Source organism: Mesocricetus auratus, unplaced genomic scaffold, assembly GCF_017639785.1.
Source record: "Mesocricetus auratus isolate SY011 unplaced genomic scaffold, BCM_Maur_2.0 Super-Scaffold_100041, whole genome shotgun sequence".
Classification (NCBI taxonomy): domain Eukaryota; kingdom Metazoa; phylum Chordata; class Mammalia; order Rodentia; family Cricetidae; genus Mesocricetus; species Mesocricetus auratus.
In genome coordinates this window covers 1,770,231-1,776,676 of record NW_024429218.1, presented here as the reverse complement: position 1 = coordinate 1,776,676, position 6,446 = coordinate 1,770,231, and positions in this window count along the sequence as shown.

Genomic DNA, 6,446 nt, shown 5'->3' with positions numbered 1-6,446 from the left:
TGTATTCACCTACTTGTTAAGTTCTTTATTGAACAGTTGTTGACTGGGCATGGACTGGAGCCTTCCCCAGCCCATATTTTCTCCTCTTCTGTTGCTTTCACTTCATCTGTCACAATCTAAAGTGGTATTATCTATCTGCAGTGAGGTATTTAACAGAAAGTAAATTTGCTGTGCTGGACAAGGGAAAGTGACCAGGTTTTTCTGTTGAAATATAACATGGGCAATTTCTGAATTCATGGGAACTGGTATGACACACACACGCAAAGGAGATCTGAGCTCTGCAAAGGTTTGCTTTCTAGCGGGCACATGCTGGGTGTTAAGAACACAGTTGGACTTAGGCAAATGGATCAAAAGATGCAGTGGAGATGGGAGGCTGATCTTCCACTTACACTGCTTAGGTGTTGGGACCTAGAGAATGACAGCAACAAATGTGCAAATAAACTAACTCCAGAGTCATGGCATCTCAAGCTTTGGGGAACACTAGTGAGAGCTGTTCAATGGATTAGGGGTAGTTTCCCAAAGAGATGGGAGTCACACATAGATGGGGCTGATGTAAAACTTCTGGAATCTTAATGTGCTCGTCTTCAGTTCACGTGTAGCTGATTCCAATAAATGAAGCAATCAAGGCACATGGGGTGTCTCCACTTGCTCTGTTGGCCTTGGTGCATGACCAGGCACCTAACCACATCAAGTGTGGTGGTTTGAATGAGCATGGCCCTCATAGGTTCATGTTTGGTTCCCAGTTGATGAACTATTGGAAGGATTAGGAGGCATGGCCTTGTTGGAGGAGGTATATCACTGGGGGTGGGCTTTGAGGTTTAGAAAGTCCATGATAGGACTAATCTTTCTCTTCTCTTCTTTGTGCCTGAGGATCAGATGTGAGCTCTCAGCTGTAGTTCCAGCATCATGCCTGCCTGCCTTGCTGCCATGCTCCCACCATGATAATCACGGACTCACCTTCTGACTGTAGACCCTTTGGCCCACTCTAAATGATTTCTCTCTCTTTCCACCCTCCTATGACATCACTACTAGTCACTTACTCCAATAAATGAAGCAATCAAGGCACATGGGGTGTCTCCATTTGCTCTGTTGGCCTTGGTGCATGACCAGGCACCTGACCACATCAGGTGTGGTGGTTTGAATGAGCATGGCCCTCATTGAGGGAATTGGAGACCTGATCACATGGGAGGGCAAATGTACCCACTATTCTGATGGAAAGCTTCATCCATTTGAACTTGATCCTGAGTCCTTGGGACTGAAAACTGTCAAGTTTGGCTAGAGTATTGTAAGGGTAGATGCTGGCTACGGAACCCATGAGTACAGGCTTATAAAAGCAGTTGATAAAGGCATTGGCTGAAGTGGTGAGAATATCTGCAGTTTAAACACTAGAGCAATTGTATTTATCATTTGTGGGGGGCTTTGTAAGGTAACTTATTTGCTGCCTTTTCAATTTGCCATTCAGTTCCCATTGTTGCATGGTTGGTCAGAAATGGAATATTTAAACCCCAGAGACAAAACTTTTGAAGCTGAACTAAAATGGCTGTAGAATTATTTAATAGCACAGGCTGATGGGAAGATGACTGTTTGGAGAGTCAAAAGACTGAGTGTCTAGATATGGCTTTGCTTCCTTTATGCAGAGTTCCTCCCATGTAGATGAAGTTTTTTGTTCCTCCTAGTCCTGCAGTCCTTCAGTTCCAAATAAACACACAGAGGCTTATGTTAGTTATAAACTGTTTGGCAGATGGCTTAGACTTCTTACTGACTAGCTTTCTCTTAATTATTAACCCATAGCTATTAACCTATATATTTCTACATGGAATTATCTTGCTGGAGAATGTCTATCATCCTGTCTTCCTGGTAGCTACATGGCATCTCTCTGGTGGCTCATTCTCTGCCTCCTCTCCCCAGAATTCTTCTCATCTGGTAGCCTCACCTATACTTCTTGCCAGGCTGATGGCCAATCAGTGTTTTATTCATCCACCAATGAGAGAAACATATTATTATTATTATATTAACAGCATAAAGAAAGCCATCCCCCATCACCCCCATGTGCCTCGGTTTCTTCACCTGAAATGTCACAAGAACTCTAAAGTGATGGCTTTCATTTCTATGATAAAGCTCAATAACAAAAGCTCCAATAGTGACAGTGAAAGTGACAAGCAGAGGGGTTGGGAGCAGCAACAGCAAGTTGCAGGATGCAATTGTTGTCTTCATCTTAAAGGGGGCCAGAGGCGGGGCTTGTGTGTGCTGTCTGAGATGGTAGCCCCAGCATTTTCACGAGGCCCCTGAGCACTTTAAAGGTGGATGGTGAAGGTGGGACTGTATTTTCACCTTGAAGCTTAGCCCTGAGCCACACGTGTCCTTCTGAGATGGCAGAAGAGAGCACAGACCTGGCTCTGTCCAAGTGCACTGTGGGTAGAGGCTCTGTCCAAGTGCACTGCGGGTAGAGGCTCTGTCCAAGTGCACTGTGGGTAGAGGCTCTGCTTCCGCTTGACGGTGTCTGAGCCGGAGGTGTCGTTTATGCCACAAAGGTTCCTAAGGGGCCAGTCCATTGTTGGACAAACATGCTCCCCCCAACTCTAGCCCTTCTCTTCCACCATGACTTCAGCCCTGCTGTCTAGCCCTTATGATTTATTCATGTAGACACAGTCTCATTCAACAGCACAAACTAACCTAGGACACTATGTCGCTTGGGCTGGTTTCAAAGCTTGGGCTAGGATTTCAAAGCATGCACCATTGTCCCTATATCCAAACATTTTCAGATGAAGAATTTGAAGCTCCTGGAAGGAAGGGCAGCCTTCACCATTAAGCACTAGGTAATACAGCCAAGATCCAAGTATGGCCATCTCTAAGTCCACATGTTGATGTCCTGAGGTTCACCATGGCCTCCCAAATCTGTGGGCAATCCTGTTTACTAGAGCGTATCTTATATATTTGTAGCTACACAGACAAGTACTCGGAGATGTCTATTTGATTGTGCCTGTTGCAAACTGTTTCCAGTGTTATCTCTGTCCGTAGTCCTCATCTTCATATGGCATATCAGGGTGGGTGATGCAGACCATGCTGGGGTAGATGGCTGGTAGGGTCTTTCTCCCGAGTCTTCTGCAGAGACAGAGCTCCCATGTTTCCTCACACAGAAGTCCCTTGGGCTGTGCCTGTGTCATGCCCAGCAAAAGGACTACCTTGAGTGTGTATGTACCAGGTTTACTCACAAACCCTGAGCAGTGGCTGATGATTGTTAGGAATAAGGTACTGTCACAGATGGAGAAGTCAGAAAGCTTGGTCAAAGTCAAGCAACCTGTGAGTGTGGAGATGCGTTTTCTGTGACTCTATTTTGGGCACTCCCTGAATGAAAACGAGGATATGACCACTCTTACATATGGGTGAGGAGAAGATTTTTATTGTAGATATGAGGTAATGTATAGCTAGAGCATCTGGAAGGGTCCAGACTGAACAGGGCCTTGAGAAGAGAGAGAGAGGGTGATGGGAGATGTCAGTCTGTAAATAAGTCTCTCTTATTGGTTGATGAATGAAGCACTGTTGGCCAATAGGGATACAAGATAGGTGGGACTAGGAGTTGAGGAGGATTCTAGGAAATGTAGTCAAGAGTGGAGAGTCACCATGTGATCTCCCTGGAGGAAATGACGAGTCAGGAGGGCATCCTCGGAAAGATAAGTCCTTATAAAAATATATATTAGTAATTATGGATTAATAATTAAGTCAGAGCTAGCCATTAAGAAACCATAGCAAACGGCCAATAGCTTCATAATTAAGATAGTGTTTGTGTGTTATTTGGGGGCTGAGACAGCGGTGGGACCCAGGTGGCTGGCGGGAAAGAATACACGTTACAAAAGGGGACAGTGAGGGAAGAAGAGAGCCAAGAGGCCAGAGGCCAAGATCAAGCTAAGAGAGGAGCCAAGAAACGCACGGCTGAAATGCCAAGTTTATATGGGAAGCAGAAGCTGCAATTTGGGAGTCACTGTCAGAGGCACAGGGAGGCTGGAACACGGGTCGAAGCTGGGAAGGGAAAGAGGAGTGAAGGCAAGGGCTAGGGGACATCTGTTGCGTTTGTCTCCCAGTTCTGTGAAACCACTGGGGACAGCGAAGGGCAAACCTCTTTGGAGCAGTCTGGGACACAGGTTCCAAAAGAACACCTGGTGCTGGCACATGGCAGGGAGTTTTGCAGCCGTTTCAGACTGCGGTTGATTGGAAATGCTGGGACTGCTGGGACAGATATAGACTGGGGCGGAAGGTAAATTAAGGCATTCAGGGGGTAAATCTTAATTTTGGATGTATACTTGAAACATCCAGGCCATGATCCTGGTAGTTGAGAAGAGGGGGAGGAGCCCCAAGATTGGGGAATGGGGAGGCCCCCCTCAGGAGCAGGAAGTGTCAGGGAAACCTTAGGCTATTGGCTGACAGGAATACTTATCCAGCATCCATTTGACCCGCAACAGGTAGATTCCTGTCTCATAACTCCCTGAAGCTTATATAAAAATTTTAAGTTTATAAAAAGAGATAACGATTTGTCTGCTGTATTGAAAATTCTCATGTAGAAAAAGCAGTAGACTCATGACTTTTGGCCACAGTAAAAACCTGGGACACCCCTTCCCCCAAGTTATTCTGTTTCTTCCTCATTTACCATGAGACAAAGTGGTTGATCATTGAGAGCAGGCATTGTAAAGTAAGTTCCTTTCAATAAAGGAACAGTAAAAAGTTACATGGAAACCTGTTTTGTGGGCTTATCTCTTACAGAGTGAAACCTGTCAGCAAGGTGAATTTCTGTGTCTGCCTTTCTCAAAAGGAGACCTAGCTCTAGAGACCAGTGAGACCTGCTTTTTACCTGTGAAATGAACTGACCAGGCAGCTATAGCCTTGGAGGCAGGAGCTGGTTTGTTTGGAGCTGTTAAACTGATTAAGCTACAGTGAGCTATCAACATCATCAGAGATCTGAGAAAGAAAATTAGATAGCAGGAAATAAAAGCCAAACAGCCTCTGTAACAATTAAAACGATGGAGACTTACTGTTAACCTACACTACTACCCTAGGCTGCCTAGGTTCAATGGCTTTGTTGGGGTGGGGGCAGAGGTCATAGGTCTCACACGGGACCACATTACATCCTCAGCTGATGTACGGGACATCAGAGGCCTTTGGCTGCCAGACCCAGAAGGTCTGAGAGATTTGCCTGTATTTGGAAAAACTGACCTACTTTGGTGAGACAGAATAGGGCAATCAACCCAACAGCCCACAGTTTGGGCAGGTCCCTGGTGGTGGGTAAGGCACAGGGTAGTTCTTTGCCCAGTGGTTAGTGTCACCACAATCCAGCTGGTGTCATCTATGCCCCATCATTGTCTTTAGAGACCTTAGGGTCTCCACTAGGACCTGGCATTTCTGTCCTTCACAGGAAGCTTTTTCATTGAGCATTTTAAATGTCATATTCTGCAGGTCTCTGAAGAGTTTGAGGATCATTATTAACTACACCTGATTTAAATAAACTTGACTTGTTTTTAGTCACTTGCTTCAGGCTTAACCTTGAACAGGAGGCTAAATAAAGCTTGCTTCTGTAAATGAATTACATTTGTGCTTAGCATGACCATGAACATAGTTCTGAGCATATTAAAAAATTTGATCATGTGTAAGGTGATTAACCCTTAACTTGCATGTATTAATTATCTTTAGAAGTTTACAGCAAATTAGTAGCTTTTATAAAATTAAGGTTTTTACAGTTTTATCCCTGTTAAGTTTGAGCCTTAAAAAATTTTAGATGAAGATTCTTAACACAAGAAGAAAACTTTAAACCATAAATACAGTCCACGGAGAGACTGGAACCCTTACTTTTTTTATCCTTTTTTTTGAAACACTTTTTTATTATATATTTAAATTAGAAACAAGCTTGCTTCCCATGTCAGTCCCAGCTCCCTCTCCTTCCCCTCCATGCCTGTTCCCCCTACCATTCTCCCCAGTCCCCCACTCAATCCCTACTCCATAATGCATCATTATAGAATACCATAGTTTCTTGTAAGACTCAGTTTACCCAAATAGCTAAAGCTTAATAAAGTTACAGAAGATAAACGGGCTAGACCTATATCTTCAAGTGAGTTACTGTTAAACCAAGTAGACTTTAGGAATTTACAAGCCTTATTTACCAAACATATGTTTTTTTCTTATTTAAAATTTCTAGAAGCCTGGTATTGAACACAATTAGCAAGGACATAATGGTTATACATACATCTCTAAGTCAGTTTCTGTTAAACTGAGCAGTCTTTTGCAACCTTAGGAATTTATAAGCCTTAATCAAAACATACTTTATGAAACATAGGTTTTTTAACTAAAATTTATTTTGAAGCCTGGTCTTGAATAGTTAGTAAAGACATAAATAGTTAGATGTAAATCACTAAGTCAGTGTTTGTTAATCTGAGTAGACTATTATAGTCTTAGAAACTCAT